Here is a 25,558-nt window from a genome sequence, read left to right as displayed (position 1 = left end):
GAGAAGAATGCGTGTTGGACGTCTGTCTTACACTACCATCAGTTGTACCATTGGATATAGATACTTTGCTAAGTCCTGTAACGGCTCATGCATCGTGTTGTCCCCAGCGGCTACCCATTCTGATGACGGCATTCGTTGAGACTTCACCACTACGATTAGGTGGCAGTGAAGTACGAGATGAGAGCAACATCACCCAGGTACGACCTTCTGTGAGCAATGCTGATCCTGACATCGATTATAGCAATCATTCTCACGACTGCACTGTTGCGGCACTTTCAAACTTGGTCGAACTTTCACCTGATGTCGTAGACCAATTTTGTGCGAGTCTGTCTGAAATGATGTTCTCCCCTGAACAGAAAGAATAACTTTTTAAGCAACGAGCACACAGCGTTCCCCTGAACTCTGAATTCGGCCTTCAGCTTTGATAAACAAAAGCTACTGAAAACATTTGGAACTATTTTCTCCCCTGAAAGCAAAATTATTTTTTTCAACTTCCAAAATATTTACCTTTTTCTGGCACATGTACTCTGCTTAAAGTAGAACTATTCTTAAAGAACAGAGCTTCTATTTTTAAGAACTCTAGAGACAATATATTACCTCAGCCTCTAGCACATTTACAGCAACTGTATTCATATGTGATGGAATGGTCTCGACCTTCTTTTCTGTATTAAGAGCCATTTCATGTATAATTTTCGCGAATCGTTCAGCTAATATATATAAGCATGTTTAACTGAATGATTACACTGCTTGAAAAGCGTACAGTACCAATAATCATTTTTGTGTATTTCGCATACACCATTTTGAATGCAAAAAATGCATTTTCGGGTGGGATGGAATATACATTCACCTCTAAATGTTTACTATTGCTTAGTTTTAGTAATGATGGACATTAGATCGTGGAGTGGGTATTGTGTTTTTATTTAGGAACCTAAATCGATATTTCTATTTTATGCCCTTGTGTGGTTATAATAAATAATATCCTCATAAAGGCATTGGAATCATATCCATATTAGCCGTAGCCCATGCCGTCCACATTAAGCAAGGCTATTTCCCCGGACTCCTAGAAAGCACAACGAGTTCTCTAAATAAACCAAACCTCCAGAAAGTATTTTGTCTTAAGTCTGTCTTAAGTCTGTCTGAAGACAAACTTAAGACAAAATCCTAACTTCTGTGAATGCCAAAAGTAGTAAGTGCATTCTGTGAATACCAAAATAGAAGTAAGTTTAGGATTGAGGCTTAAGTTCATTCTGTGAATCGGGCCCAGTGTATTTGGATTAGTACATAGTAGTGGCTGAGTGACTAGAGGAGTGCACGGGGAGTGATATGGTGATTGCTGGACTACATGGGTACTACCAGGGGAATTGAAGGAGTGAGTGGGAAGTGTGTATTTGGGTAGAGAACTGCATGGGTAGTACACAGGGATTGTAGCAGTGCATGTGTTAGTGCCTGGATTATTGCATGACTACATGTTTAGATTAGAGTACTGGAAGAAGAGTGCATGGTGAGTTTATAAGTGCTTGGGTTTTGGTGCAGTGATTGGATAAGGACATGGGACTGGCTGGGTGATTGGAGGACTTCATAGGTAGCACCAAAGAGATTACTGGACTGCATAGGTAGTCCTCAAAGGATTGCAGAATACATGTGTTAGTGACTGGGTCATCAGTACATGGGTAGTGACTGGATAATTGCGGTACTGTAAGGAGATTACATGGTGAATTTGTAAGTGCTTGGGTTTTGGCGGACTGATTGGATAAGTACATCATGCTGGCTGGGTGATTGGAAGAGTGCATAGGTAGTGGACAGATTACTGGACTGCATAGGTAGCCCTCAGGAGATTGTAGCACTACACCTGTTAGTGCCTGGGTCATTGCATAAACACCTGGTTAGTGACTGGATGATAAGACTGCTGCAAAGATACTACATGGTGAATTCATAAGTGCTTTGGTATTGGCACAGTGATTGGATAAGTATACAGTGCTGACAGAGTGGTTGGAAGAGTGCTCACAGAGTGTCAAGGGGGATGCTATAGTACATTGGTACTGCTCTGGGAATTGTAGCAGTGAAAGTATTAGTACCTAGGCAATTGCATGAAGAGTGCACAGGGAGTGACAGGGGGATTGCTGGACTGCATGGGTAGTGCTCATGAGATTGTAGCATGGTGAATTTGTAAGTACACATGTACTAATGCAATGTCCCAGGCACTAGCAGATGTAGTGCTACAATACCTTGAGGACTACCTACACACTCCAGCAATCCCCATGTCAGTCTTTGACCACTATAGGTGGTATAGTTGTTTGGATAAGTAGGGGGTTACGTCCACTTGAATCCTGAGGGTCCCTGTGGGCCAACTAGCCCACCAGGTACCTCTAGTAAGTATCACAGAGCTGTGTTGCAGAGAGGTTGTCCAAGGCCATGCCCCTTTTTATACCTCTCTGCAACGCAACTCTGTGGAGCCCACAGAAAGTACCTGGTGGGCTAGTAGCCCGCATTGAACCTCAGGATACAGGAGGACTTAATCCCCCACCTTAATATGCGCCACAGAGCGCATTTGCACACTTGTCACATCAGGTCCCCCCGCCTGCCATCACCAGTGTGCAAAAGCACCACATGGCTCTTTTTAAGTTGGGGGATTAAGTCCCCTTAAATCCTGAGGGTCCCTGGGGTCCAACTAGCCCACCAGGTAATTAATCCCCCAACTTAAAATGCGCCACAGGACGCTTTGCGCAGTGGTGCAGGGAGGGGTCAGGGCCTGATGTGACAAGTGTGCAAACATACCCTGTGGTGCGTTTTAAGTTAGGGGATTAAGTTACCTTGAATCCTGAGGGTCCCTGGGAGCCAACTAGCCCACCAGGAACTTCCAGCACACGCCACAGAACTGCGTTGCAGAGAGGTGGTCCGGGCCCCCCGCATTTGCATTATTAGTGCCCCGTGGAGGTTGCGATCCCCGGGGCATGTGTGGGAGCTCAAGCTCCCCCCACAGGTTTTTTTTTAAGCCCCGGGGTGGTAGTCCCCACGGCAGCAGGGGGCTGTGTGCCCCCTGCAAATAAATAGGAAAAGCCCGGGATGCTGGTCCCTGGGGCTTTGGGTGGCCTTGGAGGCCCCCCACACATTCAATGACAAGCTCCGGGGGTTGGCGATAAATGGTGCTGCGGGAGGGCCGAGCGCCCTCCCGCATATTATTCCAAGCAAGCTTCAGGGGTGGGGATCCCAGGGCTGCAGGAGGGCTGAGTGCCCTCCTGCACATTAATCAAAGCAAGCCTCGGGGATGGCGGTACCCTGGGGTGCGGGAGGGCCGTGTGCTCTCCCACATAGTATTCAAAACAAGCCCCGGGGGTCCCGGTCCCAGGGCTGCAGGGGGAACATGTACCCCCGTTACATTAATAAATGCCCCCGGGACTTGCCCCACCCAGGGGCTTTGAAAAATTTTCCAGACGGATTCGCGCACCGGCGCGACCCTGCCCAAAAATTGCTATTTTTGGGCCTCCTATGGAACCCTTTGAGCAGGCCTGAGGGATTAGGGTGTTTTTACCCCTCCCCCTTTTCTTGTTTTTAGGTCTCGCTTAGCGTTGCAGCACAAAACGTTGCATGCTCTGCGAGAGATTTGATGGATGAGGAGTTTTCGGAAAGGGACTCAAAACCCCATCCCTCATTTCCATCGGCTTGCGTATGCCATTGGGAATGAGGGTCTTCTGCCTCCAATCCAGACTGGGTCGCCTACTGCGCTGCTTTTGCAAAGCAATTTCTTATCTTGATGGGGGCCAGCCATCTGTTTTCTCTCAGCCCTGTTTTCATTTTTGCATTGTGCTTTCAGTGAAAGTGAAAGCGTGATGCAAATGTAAACTAGTGGCTGAATGAAAACAGATGGCGAGCACTTGTTTTTAATGGGGGGAGGTGAAATTCATTTTGAACCTCCTTTTTAGGTCTCGCCTAGCGATGCAGCGCATGCGCTGACGCTTGACGTGATCTATTGTTGTTCATTTTTCTTCCAAAGGGGCACAGGGGATATGCGCGTGCACAGACAGCAGATGTGTGCTCGCATGATATCTCTTCTCTGGCGATCTCAGTTGCTGCTTTTTGGCAGAGTGGTGAGAATGTGTGATAGATGGACTACTTAAAAACTCACCTTTTACTGAGAGAGCAGTACATTCATGAGGGCAATGTGCATAGACATTTCAGAGATAATGATTAAAAAGATATCAGAGTTTAACATTAGAATGGTCTCCCATTTTGCAATTTTATAAGGGGTGTAGTAGGGGAAGAAAAAAGTTTTGTAAAATTGGGCTTGCAGTTTAATAGACATCAAGCATATCGAGTAAATTAATAAGCGAACGGGGGAATTGCTGGGCGTACTCCTAGTTTAGCCTGCCAAACAGCTGATTTGTTATGCATGTCATCTGGAAAAACCAAGTTCAGAACTTCGTATATTTCTCAATCTTTGGAGTGTTTTTTTTCATGGATTCTCCATTATTTGACTAGTTTGAAATTTTAACCGACCACCCCCTTTCTTTGATAAAAAATCTCTAATCGGCAGGTACTTAAAAATGTACCTATGACTGATATTGTACTCAATACGCAACTCCTCAACAATCTTTAGCCCATTCGGTATATAAAATTAACCCAGCTGCCACAACCCTGTCTCGACCCACCTATCCATACAGCTATCCTGGAAAATCTCTGAAGATCATTATTGTGACTCACAGGATATAACACGGGTATTGTCCCAACCCCAGCAGTTTCCGTACTTTGCTCCACACTTTGGATATACTAGATATGGTCTTAAATTTAACTTTATTAAAGTAGCTATCATTGACATGTCACCAAAAGCATCCTTCACAACCCTCCCCCAGAATAATTTCTTGTGGGGTCAGAATAATGTGGCTGGTAGATTCTTTAGAGATAAGTATGGCACAATACCTTAACACAGTAGCCCAATAGTAAAGTTTAAAGTTGGGCATTGCTAATCCCCCTCTTTCCTTTGATAACATAATCCATCTAAGAGCCCTCCGGGGTCTCTTAAATCCCCAAATAAACCTTGAAAACATTGACTCAATGGTTTTAAATAGTTGAGGAGAAAACTCTAGGTTTCGGATCCCCCTACATATCGCCCGAAAAAAGTATAAATATCTGGGCAGGAAAAGCATCTTGCATACATTGCATTTGCCACCTATATTCAGATGCAAATTATTCAATCGTACCAGCTCTTTTTTTGTACGATAGATCAATGGGTTCATATTGATGTTAACAATATTTTCTATTGTTGCGCTTATGTTTACCCCTAGATACACAGCTTTATCCCTGACTCTTGTGTCCCTCATCCTGATTTTATCATTGAGGACGATCTGGATTATGCCGGAATTTAGTTTGTACCAAGAGACGATTCCTAACTGTTGAGCCTCCTCTTCTATTACGTTTTTATAGCCCTATTAGGATCGCTGGGGACAAGGGCGATGTTGTCGGCATATGCTAGGGTTTTTGTCCAGATAGGTGATATTAACACAGGATTGTCTAGCCTGCAAACGAATGAATTACGTACTTGGATAGGTGATATTAAGACATGATTGTCTAGCCTGCAAACAAATGAATCAATATAAATTGCAAATAGAAGAGGGGAGCAAGGGCACCCCTGTCTTGTCCCCTGGTGATAGTAAATCTTTTAGATAGAATTCCATTGATCAAAACACTGGCACCTGGATTGATGTATAGCCTTTGGGTGGCCTTTATGAATACCTCGGTAATTCCACAGTGGGACATGGCTGCCCACAGAAATTTCCAGGAGACCATCTCAAACGCCTTCTCCGAGTAAAGCAAAATAAGCGCCATAGGGTCTCCTTTCGTCTCTGTGTAGTCAAATAGGGAGATTACTCTTTGGACATAATCTATTGTTGATCTCCCTGGGATGAACCCGTGGTGGCAATCTGACACATTTTTATGTATGATTGGTGCCAGTCGAGCGGCTAAGAGTTTGGAATAGATTTTGGAATCCCCATTTATCAATGTTATAGGGCGGTATGATCCCATTTCCAGAGGATCTTTATTTTTTTTTCAGAAATACCATAATCTTAGCAATTGACCATGAGGCAGGTGGATTCCCCCCCTGAAATATAAACAAATAGTTCTAACATAATTACTTTGAGTTGATCGGCGAACTTGACATAGAACTCCGTTGGGATCCCATCTAAACCTGCTGCTTTCCTGATGGCCAACGTGTTCATGGAGAGGAGAATTTCATCCCAGTAGAGGGGATTATCTAGACTATCTTGATCTTCTTTCTCAAATCTATTATCTATAATTAGATCTAAATATAGTTCAGGATCCTCCTATCCCCTTTCTGTTTCTTCGTATAGCTCCTGATAAAATCTCTGACATTACGTTCTTATTTCAGATGATTCCGATCTCAAACCAAATTCTGGATCCTTTATTTCCTTCACTACCTTAACTGAAATCTCCTCTCGGGTGCGAACCACTAACTGATAACCGACTTGTTCACTTAGTTCATATGTTTTCTCTCTATAGGTTGTTGATTTGGCTAAGGCCTTTTCCGTTAGTATCTCAGAAATAAGGTTTCTAGTAATGGCTATCTGAGCCAATTCGTTATACATCACCAGCTGCCGTAGTCTCCATCGCCTCTCTACTGTGGCATTGTGCGAAATGTGGTTTCTGAAACTGAAAAGTTCTCCCAGCACCTTTTTTTGTTTGGCCGGGCGAAGTCATATACTGCCTGTCGAAGTGAAAAATTGTCAAAAAATACCAAAATAACTCTGGTAACCGTTTGATCGGTACGTGGGCGCTTGGGAAGTGAAAGTGGGAATCTATGTACACGCTAAATTTCTTTATCCCAATCCCAGTGCGCCATTCTTCAAAAGGTTAATGATAAATGCACGTATGTCGCTCCCTTCACCGTTTTCGGGAATCCCTAGAATTCTGACATTATTTCGGCGTTTGCAGTTTTCTGCCTCTTCAAGTTTCCACATGATGTCACCTGGGTTTTCAGAGTGTCCACTGTATTTTCCAGTAATTCTCTTTGATTCTCCACCATGCTCATTCTTTCGGCAATTTCAGTGCAGGTCTTACCAATTTTGCGTACAGAGCCATGTCGTTTTTTACCAGCCACACGGGCAAGCCGGTTTTCCGGTTTGACCTCGCTCTCAAATGCATTAATTGATTGTAAGATCATTGCTAATGTAGGTGCAGGTGATTGTGCTGATTCCTTCTGTGTGTCCGTATCCTCTTGAGATCTCTCATCTGTGCTCATTGATCAATGTCCCCCCAGTAGGGAGAGCGGTTGGGTATCAGAATAGTCCCATCGGAGATCGGGCTCTTCCTCTGTATCCACCTTCTGATCACACTTCCTCCCTTCTGAGGCCTTTTTAGATTTCCTCTGCATTTGTTTGCCCTCACATTGGCTACTATTGCTTGCGGAAGTATCAGCTTACCTGTCTTTGCTGCTGCCACTGTGTGAGTCAGAAATTTCAGAGCCATAGGATTCTTCATTCAATGGGAAGAAGTTCTCGGTGGGATCTGGAGACATATATCCGTGCCCGGTGTAATCCGGGAGGGCTTCCTGTGCACCCTTTGATTGTTTAGCTGGAGGTGGATCCATTTTCTTGGCTGCGCAATGGTCAATTGTCGCCCTCTCAGGTGCCGTATCAGCAGTAGCGGTAACCTGTAGCCCGTTTTCAAGAACCCCTTGCTCCCCTTGTGATGGGTTAACTCACTGTTGTATCATTTGAAAGCAAAACTATAATCTCACTGCTTGAGCCCGAGGATAATCGTGCCTCAATATTTTCTGATAAGTTCTTTGAGGTCAACCGTTATTTTTGCTTTCCTTCACCCGAATTCCTTATCCCACCAGTCTGTACAGTTAAATCTGCATTTAGATCTGCATTATGTTTCTTGGGGAACAGGTTCATAAGAACAGCTTGTTTTTTATCCCCAACTGCAGGCAAGTCGATAATTGCGGGGGACTTAGAATTTTTACTGCCAAGGTTTTTGCTATTCTTACCGGAATTCACGCCGGTTTTTATTTTCCCTGCATCTGCTTTGGCGTTAGTCTTTATCTCAGGCCGCGATGCTGCTGCTGGAATAGGTACTGTGGAACGGGTTTTGCTCCCTGCTCCTCCGCGGGCTGCTGCCATTGTAGGTCTCGTGCACGCTTCTTTCTCTGCGGCGTCTGGGTTGCTAAGCAACCTGGATCTACTCTTGTTGATTTCGCCCCAGCCGGCAAATGCAGTGAGCAGCAATGGAGCAAGCGCTTCCCAGCACGAGTTGCGAGACGGATTACATCGACGATCAGCCAGGAGACTACCTCGTTCCTCGCTCAGCCCCTGATCTCTTGTATGCCGGTGATGTCAGCGATGCCAGCGGTTCCAGCATTCAGCACTAGGGAGCGGTGCGGAGGTGAGTTGCTGAGGTCTCACTCAGCCGCCATCTTTGCCTCAGCTACGAAGGCCATGGTAAAAGTTTCAAAGGTAAGTGACAGTCTACTACATTACACAAATACCACTGCACTACCTAAAACACTACCTCCAACACGAGTTGTTCAGTGTCTTGTGCTTATTTTGAGACGTTCAGCACGTTCCTAGAATGGGCCCTACACGCCCGGCACAAGGAAGGGGGAAGCTCCATTACCTGGATGACTTCCTCTTCACAGGCCAGACCGCTACTGACATATGCCGATGGACATTAGCCGCATTCCAAGCTTTGGCTAAGGAGTTAGGGGTCCCGCTAGCGGCAGAGAAGACAGTGGGCCCGGCAACAAAGATCACATTCCTAGGAATAGAGCTGGACTCCATTGCAGGCACCTCCAAGTTGCCAGAAGGAAAGATGACAGAGTTCAGGGAGGATATCAAGAACCTATGCGGAAAAGAAAAAGCGACACTCAGGGAGCTCCAGGGGCTGATTGGTAAGCTCAATTTTGCAGCAAGGGTGATCCCAGTAGGCAGGGTATTCGCTAGGCGACTGACCCATTTGACATCAGGCATGACACGCAAACACCACCATGTTAGATTAGGAGCGGGTGTGAAAGAGGACCTGAGGAACTTTAACGGGATCCTCATCTGGAGGGAAGGATGGGTGACATGCAGGCAGATTGCGCTTTTCACAGATGTGTCCGGGAGCCACGGTTCTGGGGCAATCCTGGGCAGCAAGTGGTGCCGGGGGCAATGGCCAGGCGCCTAGCACAGTTCAGGCAAAACAGGAAACATACCTTTACAATGAAATTCGTTGTAAAGGCATGCGTGGTAAATTACCACGAATTCTAAAAAAATGAGTAGTAATGACTTTGTGATGTACAACGCATGCGTGCTAACGCATGTGTTGTAATGGTATTTGCGAAGTAAAAAAAGTCATTGTAACAGTTGTTTACAGATCGAAGCTGGCCCCTGTTCTTCAGTGAGTTGTTTATTTGATAAATTAGGAGGAAGGACTATGTTTTTTTATCAAAAAGTGCATTCGAGGCTGTTGTATTGTGAAGGTGTCCGCGTGGCCTGGTTTCACTTCTAGTGAGAGAGTGGAAAAGTCTGTTTGGATCTAAAGGAGTTCTGTTGTTTGACGGGGCCGGCGCGACACGTCATCAGAATACACAGCTAATGGTACGAGTAACGAGTACAATGGAAGTACGAAGGAATTTCAAAAACATCAGGGAAGACTCTTTCCATCCGTGGATATCTAGTCTGTCCACTACTCAGGAGATGGACGCTCCTTTAGCGGTTTTACAATACGAAAAGACCATCTCGGAGGCCTTGGATGAACTGGCTCCTGCTAGGTCTTGTTATTCAGCCAGGAAAAGACCTTCAGCTCCCTGGTTCTCAGAGCAACTAAGGCTCCTTAGACAAGAAGGAAGCAGACAGGAGCGCCTATGGCACTCTAGCTGGGACCTTAAGGATAGAGAAGCCTATAAGATCCTGCCTAAAAGATACAAGCTGGAAGTGATCAAGACCAAACAAGAATACTTTACGGCCAACACATCCTCACTTTCATCTCCTAGAGAGCTCTTCAGGATTGTTGATTCTCTTACTTCTCTCCAGATCCCAGACCCGGTGGTTGCATCTCAGGAGCTCTGCAACAAGATAGCCTCCTTCTTTCAGTCCAAAATCTCGGACATTTACATTGCCTTGGAGTCACAAAGATCCTCTACTGCTGAGCCTCCGGTGCCCGCTGTCTTGGAGTCTAATTTTGTAGAACTACCTCGGCTCGTGGGTCTGGAATCCTTTCCCCCTCTCTCTTGCCAAGATCTTGAGATCCTTCTCAACAAAACTAAATCTGGCTCTCCTCTAGATGTCTGTCCGCTAAAGATCCTCAAGCAGTGCAGAGAATCCCTCCTTCCCCCTTTGGTTGACATCATGAATAGGGCGATGAAGGAGGGCACCTTTCCCCAGCAGTGGAAAAATGCTGTGGTAAAAAGTCTGCTCAAGAAGCCCTCTCTTGACCCTGGGGTATTAAAAAACTTTCGCCCCATCTCACTGCACCCGGCTCCCGCGAAGATGTTAGAAGCCCATCTAAATAAACATCTTGCTGCATTCGTGGAGAGTTCGGGCTGTTTGGATCTTTCCCAGCACGGATTCAGCAGGGGACATTGCACCGAGTCTGCCCTCACCATAGTGCTTGATAACATCCACACATGGGTAGATGGGGGATAGACCTCCCTCCTGATCCTTTTAGACCTCATGGCCGCCTTCGATACCCTATCTCCCTCGGTATTGACATCTCGACTAAAGAAGATTGGGGTCCGGGGTGCGGCCCTGGGACTCCTTTCCTCTTTTCTCGATCATAGAGAGCAAAGGGTGATGCTGGGTCAGTTTCTATCTCCATCCCTGTCTGTGCAATGTGGGGTCCCTCAAGGGTCAGCGCTTAGTCCTACCCTTTTTAACATCTATGTGACCCCCCTTGCCATACTTATTAGATCTTTTGGGATGGAGGTAGTCTCCTATGCGGATGACACCCAGATCCTCGTCTCTCTCTCCCAGTCAGTTACGTCGACTGCCGCCAACTTTAGATCTTGCATGGAGGCAGTCGGCCAATGGATGATTCACAATTCATTGAAACTGAACGGGGAGAAGACTGAGGTGATGGTGTTTGGTGGAAAGGAAGAGATCTGGTCAGCTGAGTGGTGGCCGGATTCATTGGGTGCCTGCCCTGATCCTACCTCCTCAGCCAAAAACCTGGGGGTTATGATCGATCCTACTCTTAGCATGTGCCAACAGGTCAACAGGACTGTATCGACCTGTTGGGGTATCATCCATATACTAAGGAAAATCAGGCACTATCTCTCCTTACAGGCAAGAAAGCAATTGGCCGTTGCCCTCCTGGGCTTTTGTCTGGACTATTGCAATGCGCTGTATGCTGGACTGAATAAAAGCCAGCTACAGCGCTTGCAGGTGGTCCAGAACGCAGCAGCCAGATTTGTTCTCAATCTACCCCGACGTGCCTCTGCCACCGCTACCCGGAAGCAGCTTCATTGGCTTCCCGTTGTGGACCGTATCCTTTTTAAGTCCATGTGTATGGTCTATAAGGCTTTAGCTAAAACCAGCCCTACTGGCATAATCCTGGCAGGAACCTTCGTTCCTCAAACAGACTTCTTCTTTCTGTTCCTCGTGTCCGGAAGACCAGATGGGGGGTAAGGCTTTTTCCAATCTGGCCCCTAAATGGTGGAATGCTCTCCCTCTTGAAGTAAGGTCTCTCCCTACTCTCCAAGCTTTTAGATCTGCCCTAAAGACCCACCTCTTTGTACACGCGTACCTGTAGTGTTGCTTTGCAATTTTGATCTTTTTTGATAGGCGCCTTGAGACCTTCGGGTTTAGTTGCGCGATACAAATTGCATAATAAATAAATAAATAAATAAATGGGAAGAGTCTTCACGGAAGTGTGGAGTAGTGCCATGAGAGGTCAACGAGTGTACTTCCCACCACAGTATGACCGTACCTTGCTTAACTATCTACAGGAGGACATTGACCACTGCTGCGTGACCCATGTGCAGCCTCCAGAGTATGGGAGGCAGAAGCGGCATCCATTGCAGGTCCTTTTGAAGACCGTTGTAGCATAATTTCTACATTTTGGATCTAAGGCATTTTAACCTTGTTGTTCATATCAGATACAAAGAGAAGATCCTGTGTTAATCAGTGCCTGTGTTACCTTTTTTGTGGGTAGTGCTGCTTGTCATTTTGCTGCACTGCCGGTGCACACGACTGGGCTCCCCCACATCGTGTGCCATATGCATGGCCTTCGCCCGCGGATCACTGGTTTCGGTATCTGGATTGGCAAAATAATCAGTTGAACTCTTAGGTGACAAACATATTTGAGTGAATCTGTAAGAGGGAGGTGAAGCAACATAAGACCTCACTCTAGCAATCAATGCAGAATAAATCTAAAGTCCTATATTAATAAATCAATGTATGGCTTATATGTTTATGTTATAAAAAATGAATGGGTCTCGCATTTATGCAAGTTTGAGCTATTGACATTGCAAATAACAATGCTTTTTATTTTGATTTTCGTTTTAAAAACATTAAAAAAAGACATTGTCATTTACAATGCCATTAGCTTAAACTCAGGTAACTGCGAGACCTATTGCATTGAAAATCAACATGTTTTTATCTATTCGCGGTGTTTCGTGTCCTTTCGTGATGTTTCACTATCTCATAGGAAAGGTTCTGGAGCGAAAATTCCAAGATATTTTTTCCTGAGTGAAATTGTTTTATTAATGGGCGGATTTCACGTTTCTCAGAATGTCTTGCTTCAAGCTGATCGTAGACCTAACCTGGACGGTACGGCACGGTTCCTCTGAATCTTTTTTCTGCTGACTTTCAGTCAGCATACCATTACTCCGCGAGGTTTTTGACCTCGCATACCATCACTCCGCATTTTTTCACAATGCATGTGCATTTAACACGCATGCCTTTACAACAAATTACGTTGTAAACGCATGTATGGTAAATGCACATGCGTTGTGAAAAAAATAGACGTCAAGAAGATGGAACCAGGGGGAGCGTGGAACCATGACAACGAGAGAGGTAAGGGGGTTTGGGTTAATTTTTTAGGAGTGGGGGGTCGTGCTGGTGTAGTGATTGTGTAGTGTAGTGTAATGTAGTGTAGTGTTAGTGTAGTGTAGAGTTGTGGTGGTTGTGTAGTGCAGGGTCGTGCTGGGGGTAGTGTTATAGGGTTTAGGGTAGTGTTGAAGTGTTTGTGTAGAGTAGGGTCATGCTGGGGGTAGTGTTTTAGGGTTTAGGGTAGTGTTACATGGCCCGATTCACAGAATGAACTTAAGACTCAATCCTAAACTTACTACTATTTTGGTATTCACAGAATACACTTACTACTTTTAGTATTCACAGAAGTTAGGATTTTGTCTTAAGTTTGTCTTAAGACAAATTTAAGACAGACTTAAGACAGACTTAAGACAAAATCCTAACTTCTGTGAATACCAAAAGTAGTAAGTGCATTCTGTGAATACCAAAATAGTAGTAAGTTTAGGATTGAGTCTTAAATTGATTCTGTGAATCGGGCCCGTAGTGTTTGGGTAGTGTACGGTCATGCTGGTGGTAGTGTTTTAGGGTTTAGGGTAGTGTTGTAGTGTTTTTGTAGTGTAGGGTCATGCTGGGGGTAGTGTTTTATGGTTTAGGGTAGTGTTATAGTGTTTGTGTAGTGTAGGGTCATGCTGGGGGTAGTGTTTTAGGGTTTAGGGAAGTGTTGTAGTGTTTGTGTAGTGTAGGGTAAGGCTGGGGGTAGTGTTTTAGGGTTTAGGGTAGTGTTGTAGTGTTTGTGTAGTGTAGTGTCATGCTGGGGGTAGTGTTTTAGGGTTTAGGGTAGTGTTGTAGTGTTTGTGTAGTGTAGGGTCATGCGGGTGTAGTGTTTTAGGGTTTAGGGTAGTGTTGTAGTGTTTGTGTAGTGTAGGGTCTTGCAGGGGATAGTGTTTTAGGTTTTAGAGTCGTGTTTCTGTAGTGTAGGGTAGTGTATTTGTAGTGTATGTGTAGTGTAGGATAGTGTTTTAGGGTGTAGGGTTGTGTTTGTGTAGGGTAGTGTATGTGTAGTGTAGGGTAGTGTTTTAGGGTTTAGGGTCGTGTTAGTGTAGTGTGTGTGTAGCGTTGGGTAGTGTTTTAAGGGTTAGGGTAGTGTTGTGATGTGGGTGTAGTGTAGGGTAGTCTTTTTGTAGTATAGGGTAGTGTTTTAGGGTTTATGGTAATGTTTGTGTAGAGTAGGGTAGTGTATCTGTAGTGTAGGTAGTGTTTTAGGGTAGTGTTAGTGTAGTTTAAGGTAGTGTAGGGTAGTGGGTAGTGTTTTGGTGTTGGTGTAGTGTAGGGTAGTGTTGGTGTAGTGTAGGTTAGTGTTTTTTGCAAGGTACTTACTTACCTATAAAACTTTTACAATGAGTATATTTTAACATGCATGCCTTTGCGTTGTAAAGGCATGTGTGGTAAAGGCATATTCGTTGTAAAAGTTTGCATTGTGTTAATTTGCGGAGTGATAATATTTGCGGAATCATTTTGTGATGGTATGCGGGGTACTTGCATGGGAAAAACGTCACATATTCAACCTGGACTACACTGTGTCAGAATCCGCGAAATCAAGAAGTACCTGTACTATGAAGCGCTGTGAGGCCATACTATCGGCAGAAGAGTAAAGGGACATAAACATGTCTAATATTGCGTAGTATGGTTGCTTAATAACAAAACAAATATCCAAAGTCAGTCATCTTCCATCCCACCCGTCCGCCATGACCCTCATAGACCCCTTCCTGACAGAGTCTCTGCTCTGAGGTAGGCGGGCACGGATCATCGCAAGCCACTAGGTGCCGACGTAGCGGTGAGACAGCCGGTTTGTCAAGGCCACCTCCAGCAAAAACGGACCCCTCCAGGGTCGGATTGGGATTGAAAATCGGCCCGGGCACATACAAAAAAAAAATCGACCCTCATTTGCATAATGCCTTTCCTCACATCACTGCTTCAGAGTAATTCAATTAAAAAGAAGGAGGGGGGCATAAAAAAATGCAGGCATTAGTTTAAACTAGTGAAACACACCTGAAAACAAGTGAGGCCATTTCTACTGAGGCCCCCTGCTCCGCTCAGTATGTGCATACATTAAGGGGCCGGCCAGCGAGACAAAGGGAGTGATACCTCTGCCTGTTGTTAAACCGGGGGTGGGGACCGGCGGTGTTGGTGGTGAGGGAGGGTGGTAATGAGCGCCCATCTGCCTGCAGAAAGGCAACTCAGCCACCCACTGGGCCACTGGCTGTATTCCGAAAATACCCAAATCGGCCTCAGACTGCTAAAAAAAGCAGCCCACAGGAGGAACTCAGACACCGGCCCCTCGGGCATTGCCCGAGTTCCCGCATTACCAATCCGAGGCTGGACCCCTCCCCCTCACGGCCATCAGCAGACACAGTCCTGATGGAATGAGACGCCCGGGCAGCGAGTGATTTTTATTAAAGTCACTTTCAATCTCACCTCAGACCTCTCCGGTCCCCATAACTTCACCCCAGTTACAAATTAGACCCTTTAAGTTTTGATGGCAACAAGAAATTATGCACAGTGTAGCGCATCTTGTCACCTAGCCCCCGCCTCTACCCTCATTAGCAGGTTGAAATTGGAGTGAAAAGCACCTTCGCTGAGCAGTTCACGCGCACTGTGTCTGTCAGGAGATGGATGTGTGCAGAGTATCATGTGACCTGGTGCCTTTCTGACATAGACATTGTCTAGGAAGGTACCTATTGAAGAGTTCATGCCCCTTGCACTGAAGACACACGTTAAGTGAAATGTCACGCCTCAGTGTATGCACCTGTGCACACACATTACATCACAGTCACATTAAAGATAGGGAGACATGCATCGTATGTGTCAGTCATGGTCAGTCATTCAATTTCTGTGCCACTTTAAGGCAACTGTGAAAAATGAATAAGTAAATGTAAATGTCATTTGGATTTGTATAGCGCCTATCACCCAGGGGTCTCTAAGCGCTGTACGAATACCGCTGTGGAACCCTTCCTGGCCTGTTCCTGTGAGGTGTCCACTCCTGGAAAACCCCAAGGAGAAGCCAGGCATCCTAGCGTTGTTAGGGCCGTTGTGGAGATTAAGCAAGCTAGTGCCCATAGTTGTAGAGTGGAACCCATGATTAGAGTAGGCACCGAGGCGAGAATTATCAGGTCTGAGGACATTGAGCCCAAGACCCTGCCGCGACGGGGATTGAACCCTGGTCTGGACCAGACCTCTGCCTCAGGGTCTGCCGCTCTAATCGGTGAGCCAAAATTCTGTGTCAGTGTTTATTCATTGTGAAACATGCACGTTCTGTGCCAATTTGTGCGTTTATGGGCAGTGTGAAATATGCATGTTTTGTGCTAGTTATGATGCATTGTGAAGGAGGGCTTGGCTTAGCGCCCGGCGCGGATGGCGGCTCTGATGTGAGCGCTCCATGCCGAACGGGAGATTCGTCCGTCATTTCTTCATGTAGCCGCACTCCGGGAGAAGAATCTTGAACCGGAGCATGAGGGACGTGTGCTAGCGCTGTTTTCAAGGCGCATTTTGGCATTTTCCCCTCATTTCCAGTGAGCTGCAGTGCGGACGCGGCTCCCTGACGGCCGCGACCGCCATTTTGTTTACACTTTGCGCGTCTGACGCGCTGTTTGCTCATGGTGAGCTAATTTCGTTCTCCTTCTGCTCTGTCTGCCCTTAATTTGCCTGTTTTTGCTCCTATGAGCCTTATTTATAAATAATACAATTTTGGTGGCCATTTTCTATTTCGTGAGCTTTCTCCTCACATTGCTCACCTACGGAAGGAATCTGTGTTTCCCCACTATCAGGCCTAACTTACCTCTTCTGCACTTCCTTGGTTTGGGGATTAATTCACTTCTTTAATTTTTTTGCGCCAATTGCGCATTTGCTTCAATGGACATTCGCCTCAGTCATTTTTCACCTACCTGAATGCTGTGCTTCTCCTACTGGACTTCAAATTCTCTAAAATATGTCACTTTTTTACCTTTCACCATTATAGTCATCCTGCGCTTTGTTTTCTTACATGATGGCTTTTTGACCTAGGTGTATGGACTTTCATTTGTGACTGTCTGTGGTTCATGGACACTACTATACACACAATACCCAGGCTGCTGGATTTTCCTCTGCTTTTTATTCAGTGGTGGTTCCTATCATATGGAAAGAGGTACAATTGGTCATGTTTCTAAAACTCGAGGGCGTATTTTCATCAAAAACTCAAAAGTCTTCTCTGCATTGGCGCGCTTAGAAGCTTCCCAGGCAATTGCTATTCAAATGTCGCAGTCCAGTGCAGAACGCCCTGTTCAACTTTCAGGGAAAATCACAACAAGACGTCTTAAAAAGGATCCTCCATCACCGACGGGCTCCACCTCAGCTGTATCCATGGAGCTATTGTTGGAGGAGATACGCACTCTCCGACCTTTCATCGAGGAAACTAATTCCAAGTTGCAGATCCTAACTGATAATTGGTCACAGATGGATACAAGAGTGACAACTGTGGAACGCACTATTTCTTCCCTCCAAGAATCATCCTCCAAGGTGACGCACATGCAGTCGCAGATTTCCTCTCTCCAGAAGCAAGTTGAGGAGCTTGAAAATCGTAATCGATGCAACAACCTACGAATCTACGGCTTGGCGGAGAATTGTGAGGGGAATGACCCTGTTGCTTTCTTCAAATCTTTTCTGCCTAAGCTTCTACATCTACCTGAAGGTACTACGCTCAACATTCAGCGAGCACACAGGCTTGGTCGCATATCTTCCTCTGCTTCTCCAAAACCAAAAGGTGTCATCATGTACTTCCTGGAATACACCGATCTTCTTAAAGTCCTCTCAGCAGCCCGTGCTTCCCCTCGCCTCACGTGGTCAGGATCGACTCTCTTCTTCGCGCAGGATTACGCCAAAGCTACAGCCAGCCGTCGCAAAGCTTTCCTGGATATGCGACCTGAGCTTCGCTCCATTGGTGCTAGATATGGCCTTTTCCATCCTTGTCTTTTCAGTCACCTATAATAACAAAACGACGACCTACGATGATCCTGTTCGTCTCTGGAGCTTTCTAAACTCATGTCAAATGCCGGATATGGACCTCTCCAGCTCCTCATCAGCTTTCCCTCCATGACTCTCACAACTTGTTGTGGTGCATTAATGTATCAGCACGTCCAGTGCCGACTTTATCTTTTCTCGTGTTTGTTCTGTTGATATATTGCTCCCACATGGTTCCATATTTTGTTCATATGTTTTTACGTTCTTGTTTCACGTTTCGCTCTTATTATGACATTTCCTGTTCTATTCTTTTCCTCATGTTATTTTTATTATTCTCTCTTCTCCCCTACAAGTTTTACAGTTTATTGTATGTCTCCCCTTCGGTTTGACAGTTTGTTTGCATTGGTTGTCCTGCCTCCTCCAGTTGGCGCTCCCCCCTCAGTTTTTTCTCCTCGTCTCTTCTCCCGTTTGACCACCCTTCCCCAGTTCCATCCTTCGTAAGTATGTTTTCCTTCCTCCCCTCGCTGTTTGATACTTCCCTCATATCCTCTCTCTTGTTTTTTTTCCTGGTTCTCCTCTGTTCAAAGGTGTCTTTTTTCTCTTGTTATCATCAATTTTCTTGTTTTTGCCTTTATCATACCTATTTTTTTATCACTTGTATTCTTCTACTTTATTTCCTTACTCAACTGGCTTTCACCATCACTTTTTTCTTCTTTATTTACATTCTCTATTTATACTCTTTCCTTTTCTTCTTTTCTTTCCTTTTCTCACTTGTTCTTCTGATTGCTACTTTTCACTCATTCTAGGCCTGGTTTTTTGTTCTCCTAATTCCATCTTATTTATTCTTTTTTGCATCTCTACTACTCCTTTTGCTGATTTTCTTGCACTCTCTTCTTATTTGCTCTAGATCTCATATTTTATTCTTTCGTTTTGTTTCTCTAACTTTTTCCTATTTTTCTTGCTTCTTTTCTTTTCTGGACTCTTATTCTGTTTTTTTCTCTATTGATATTTTCTCTTCATCTCTCCTAATATGTCGTTAAAAATAGTTACTTGGAATGTTAAGGGCATAAATTCTACCATCAAATGGCAGAGAATTTGATCGCATCTGGCTCGTTTAAATGTTGATGTTGCTTTTCTGCAAGAAACCCATTTGTCTGCTGAAGAATCTGTTAGACTGAAAAGAGGTTGGGCGGGTGATGTTTATTATTCTCAGGGGGATGGTAAACGCAATGGAGTAGCTATTTTATGTCACAAAAACTTATCACATTCATTGCTTGCTCAGGAGTCAGATGATATTGGTCGCTGGGCATATGTTAAACTGTCTATTAAGAATGTTCCAATTTCATTGTTGAATATTTATGCCCCTACTGCCAGTGATCCTGCCTTCTGGCCTACTTTTTCTCATCATATCACCAGATTTATTGACGATAATTTTATCCTAGCGGGAGATTGCAATCAGCCTCTTGACCCCTTTTTGGACAGACACTCTAAGGCCCACTTTATTCCTAATAAATACCACACATTTTTCTCCCAGGCTATTTCTCAACACAAGCTCACTGATGCCTGGCGGCTATGCAATCCAGAGACGCAGGAATTCACCTTTTATTCTCCCTGTCATCATTCCCAATCCCGAATTGATTACATTTTTGTTACCCACAACATTGCCCAAACCCTCACTCATGCAGAGATTGGTCCGATTCTACTTTCGGATCATGCCCTCACTTCAGTTCAGCTTGACATTATTCCTAAATCAGCTGGACCCAAACGATGGCGCTTTAATAATGCTCTTCTTTTGGACCCCAAGTTCACTGCTTCTTTCACTGCATTGTCAGACAAAGTTTTCTTGCCTAATGACACACCATCCATTCCCAAGCACACGATCTGGGATGCTTTTAAGGCTGCGGCAAAAGATTTTATAATTGGCTTTGTGGCAAAGAAGCGGAGAACTGCCCGTAGATTCACAACTGATCTCCTTCTGGATATTAAGAAACTGGAGCATTCTTATTTCACTTATCGCTCGCAAGACAGTTTAACAGCCCTGGTCAATGCTAAAATGAATTTTAATAAGAAGACTACGGAAGACGCGTCTTTATATTTACTGAAATCGAGTGCAAAGTTTTATGGAGGCAAAAATAGGTCTGGGAAAATTTTAGCTAATTACTTGAAAGTAAGGCATAACAAATTAAACACTGAATCAATTTATGACACAGACTCTGTTCTCAAACATAAAGATGCAGATATTCTTGCTGATTTTTCTGCCTTTTACAAAACTTTATATACCTCCGAAACTCAACCCTCTTCTCAGTCTTTAGATCATTTTTTCTCCACCATACAGAAGCCATCTCACTTTCCCCTTGATTTCTCTCACTTGGAGATTAGTATCTCCCAACAGGAGTTACTCACAGCACTTCAGAGTCTCCAAAAGGATAAGACTCCTGGTCCGGATGGCTTTACTGTTGAATTTTTCCTGCACTTTTCAAAACTCCTCATTCCAAAATTGCACAATCTTATTGATACTTTCCTTACTTTGGGTGCCTCCTCCGGTTCCTTCTCTGACGCACATATCTGTCTGATACCCAAGGAGGGGAAAGATATTCAATACTGTAGAAATTATAGACCAATTTCTTTGGTTAACATTGATTATAAAATATTTGCAAAGTCTCTCGCGGCACGTCTTGACCTTCTTCTCCTGGATCTTTTGGGTGAGGAACAGTCAGGCTTCGTCAAGGGTCGCTTCATCACTGACAACACCAGACTATTATTTAATGTTTTAACTCAGTCCCGTCACTCACCTCATTCTCTCGCAGCCATCGCCCTGGATGCTGAGAAGGCGTTTGATAGGGTTGAATGGACTTATTTATTCCACACACTTCAATGGTTTGACTTTGGTCCTAAATTTATCTCCTTGATTTCCTTACTTTATTCTAACCCGCGTGCAGCAGTCTGTGCCAATGGTCAAGTCTCCTCCTTTTTTGATCTGAAAAGAGGTGTCCGTCAAGGTTGCCCCTTATCTCCTATTCTATTTAATTTAGCTTTAGAACCCTTCCTTTCCAAACTTCGTCAGAATCCTAATATTCAGGGATTTCAAATTTCAGATTCCCAGGTTAAGTTGGCTGCTTATGCGGATTACATTGTTCTTTTTATTTTCTAATCCCACTGATTCGATCCCCGCTTTCCTTGCCGAAGTACATGATTATTCTCAAATATCGGGTTATAAATTTAACAATGATAAATGTGAGATCCTACCCTTGACGAAATTCACATTTAAACCTGACTTTGCCGCCTTACACTTTACATGGAAATCCTCCCATATTAAATACCTTGGCCTACATATTACTTCTTCTATTCCAGATACTGTCTCCCTCTGTTTGGCTAAATGCACTCAAAAATTGGTGGATTTAACCTCCAAGTGGCACCCCCTTTATTTATCCTGGTGGGGACGTCTTGATACGATTAAAATGATGTTATCTCCCATAGTTCTCTATACCATTTCTAATATCCCAGTGTCCATTCCCTCTAAATTTTTTAAAAAGATCAACTCTATTTTGACATCTTTTCTTTGGAATAAGAAAAAATTCAGAATGTCCCTTGCTCGGCTGATCCATCCTGAGGCGGAAGGCGGAGTTAATTTCCCAGATTTTCCTGCTTACCATAAGGCGTTTCTGTTACGACAAGCTTCCTTCTGGTTGCAAGATCCCAGTGATCCCTGCCCTCTCTTTCTCACGCAAACCCTCCTCCATATCTACCCCCATTCACAAATTCACTACTAAACTGCTCCTTTCTTCCTCTCACCCTCCCCCCTCAGCACTTGCTGACTTTCTCTCCTCTTCTATTTGGCATAACACCACCCTCCTTATCCGCAATAAACCCTTCTTTTGGAAGACGTGGCACCACAAAGGGTTGCTATGGGTCTCTCAACTCTTTTCTCAATCCTCTTTCTTACCTTTTGCTACTCTCCGTTCCCTTTAGGTTTATCTGCCCCCTTTTCCTGTAATTACCACCTACTTAGAGAGGCTGTTATGACAGTCTACACACGACTGTCTCAGCTACCCTCCTCCCCCACTACTCCTAATCCCACCACCTTGTTTCATTCTTTTTTACGTACTCCTCCTAAGGCTTCTTCCATTTATAAATATCTTCATACTACTGATTTTATTAGGCCTAAATCCAAAGTGGAGGAATGCTGGGAACGTGATCTCTCCACCTCCTGGCCAATCTCGTTATGGGATAAGATATGGAACAAAATCTGCAAATCATCGAGGGCAGCCACTTTGACACAGTCTTTGTTCTTTATTTATAAAAGACTTCTTTATACACCCTTTGACCTTCATAAACGCTTTCCGAATACCTCTCATACATTCTGGTCTTGCTCATCCCCGCAGGCAACATTGTTTCACATGTTATTCTCATGTACATCTGTTCATGTCTTTTGGTTACAGGTTTGGGCTCAAATCAATGTAATTTATCACACATGTATTCCTTTTTCTAATGTTAACATTTTCTTAGGAAGCCTTTCCCCCTGTTGGGACAATGTTGAACTGAAACCTCAAATTATTGATTTGCTGTTGGCCGCTGCATTACAGCAGATAACGGTAAACTGGAAAGATTTTTCCAACATTTCCTTTAAGGCGTGGTGGTTTAACGTTTGCCACAACCACAGACTCGACACTGCCTTTGTTTTCCCGGCTAACATGGCTACAAAACGTATGGACTTATGGCTTCCTATCACGCTTTACTTGGATACTTGTGCTGCTCGCAAGTCTGATCTACTGCCTTCACAACAAGAAGTCATTAAACCTCCTCAACTGCTCAATGCATTCCATTTTTCTTTTCCTCATTGTATTAATTTTAAATTTCAGGCACTACGATGCTTTTATGGTTAATGTTTTACTATTCCTTTTCCCTTTTCTTTTTTTAATCTTATTGTCCAGATTTCCCTTTTGCTATTACTTGCAATTATATGCTTGCTATTTATCACAGTTTCTAATGCTTTATTCTTTTACTGTATCCTGTGCTGACACCTTGTTTTTTCCTTTTTAATATCAAATAAAATTTTCCTTGACCTTAAAAAAGATGCATTGTGAACTATGCATGTTCTGTGACAGGTAATAGGCAGTGTGAAATATACATGTTCTGTACTAGTTCTTATGCATTCTGAAATATGCATCTTTTGTGCTAATTCATATGCTTTGTGAAATATGCATGTTCTGCGACAGTTATTATGCATTGTGAAATATGCATGTTCTGTGACAGTTTATGGGCAGTGTGAAATATGCATGTTCTGCGACAGTTATTATGCATTGTGAAATATGCATGTTCTGTGACAGTTTATGGGCAATGTAGAGTATGCATTTTCTGTGCCAGTCTGTGGGCAGTGTGATATACGCATTTTATGTGTTCTCTATGTGCAGTGTGATATGTGCATGTTCCCTGCCAATCTGTGGGCAGGGTTGTATGTGCATGTTCTATGACAGTCGCTGGACAGTGTGATTTGTGCATGTTCTGTGGCAGTCTATATAAAATGTGTGATATGTGAATGTTCTCTGCCAGTCTGTGGGCAGTGTGATATGTGCATGTTCTAGTTGATGGCGAGTGTGTGCCCTCTGCCACGTTGTGCTAAGTGTGCACGTTCCTTGCTAGTTTATTGTCAAAGTATAAAGTGCAGGATCTGTGTCAGTGTGAGCACAGTGTAAAACATGGACCCTCTGTATGAATGTGCCCATTGATTCGTGCACTTTCCATGACAGTGAGCGTGCTTTTTAAATACCAGCATCAGAATTTACAAGTAAACAGACATGATTCATGCCTGGTGAAGATACTCACTTAAAATACCAGGCCGCTACCCTTGAGGTGGTGGAATCACGGTTACCATCGAAGATGAGAACATGACATCACAAGCCCCGTCCAGTGCCCGGGGTTGTGTAAATTGTGACCCATCCCACTTAGTTTCCCAGGAACCGTTGAGTTCACTATTTAGTGTCTCACACTGGAAGGGGCGCTTCCCATGGAGGGTGCCCCATGGGGACCTCTTTAGACATGCTCGGCCTATGTCACATTCTAAAGTGTAGCGGCACTCCGCACCAGTATGAAGTAAAGGGGAGCAGCGCTACACTTCACGTGCACTAGTGAATGGGATGACCATTGAATGTACGAGTGAATCAACAAACACGTGAAAGGAAGGAAGGGCGGAAGCAGACATGAATGTATGGAAGAATCAAATGATGGATGGATAGATGGATGGATAGAAGAATTAATTACTTGACAGATTGACGCGATGGATGAGTGCAGACATGAAAGCATGAAGATGTTAGTGCATGGATGGATAGATGAATGCATGTGTGGATAGATACAGCCATGAATGTATGCATTTATTAATGAATGGATGGATGGAAACTTGCCAGAATGAATGAGTAGATGTATGGAAGAGACATTGATTGATCCATGCATTCAACAATGGATAGTGCTCACTACAGATACGAGTTATGCTATATGGAGCAAACAATCTCAATGCCCTGACTATCTACCACCCTTGGGTACGTGTTATACCTTAACTTTGGCTTTCACATTATAACATCTCCCCCCCAAATACTCCTATCAGTCATAATTATGATCCTTTATGGAAAACCCTCTGAGAATGTTGCTGTATTCCCTACTCACACTCCAGCTAGCTCACTGGTGCCTTGGTCAGCCCACAAGCACTTAAGCCATAACAGCAGCCAACGTAACGTACACAAGCGCTAACAGGCTACTGCAGCAGCACACTTGGCATATCGCTAAAAGGGAACAGCAGCACATGCGTTATGAACACACACGCTAAGAGTTCACAGGAGAAGCACATGTGTTTTGCACACACAAACTGAAGCCACAACAGCAGAACACGCATTACAGCGGAAAGATGCCGCAGCAGCAACGGATGCGTTATGCACAAACACGCAAAGAGTCCACAGCAGCGGCACGCGCGTTATGCAAGGAAGATGCCAGCCAGAATTATCAAAATTGGCAAATAGACCGAGGTCGAGGGCGAGGAAGGGGATTTACCGGATGAGGCAGAGGAAGAGGAAAGCAAACAGGAGAAACACCGTCAACCTCAAACAAATTAGGAGGGGCGGTTGGTGGAAAACTCACAAGCCCAGCACCGGGAGTGGAGATGAGAGGTCAATAGAAACAACGAGGCAAATAAGGAACACCAAGAATGAGGTAAATCTTTCAGATAGATCACTAACTGAGGATCTTGACAAAGAAAGTAGAGAGCCAGACTCAATAGAACTAGCAGACCCATCACAATGTCAAGAGAACTTTTCAGGAGTGGGAGCGGTGGGGTCTGAAATTATAAACCCGCAGGCTGCAAAAGACGCAGGGGCACTGGTAACCGAAATTTTGGTCCAGGAGATCACAGCAAGCAGCGGCCCAAGCGGTGCGGAGGATAATCTAGACATACCTGATAATTTTTATTCAGTCACCGATGGGTCTGAAGATACCCCATCTGGGCCAAGTGAGGGGGAGAACATAACAGATGTTAGCCTTGGCTCCAGCTCAGGAAGAAACAGTAGAGCCTCCCCCAACGAGTAGGGATATAGCCACCAGGAGAAAAAGGCTGTCAAGAT

Source organism: Lissotriton vulgaris, chromosome 1_2 (genome assembly GCF_964263255.1).
Source record: "Lissotriton vulgaris chromosome 1_2, aLisVul1.2, whole genome shotgun sequence".
Taxonomy (NCBI): Eukaryota; Metazoa; Chordata; class Amphibia; order Caudata; family Salamandridae; genus Lissotriton; species Lissotriton vulgaris.
The sequence above is the reverse complement of the archived record's forward strand: the minus strand, read 5'-3'. Positions refer to the sequence as shown.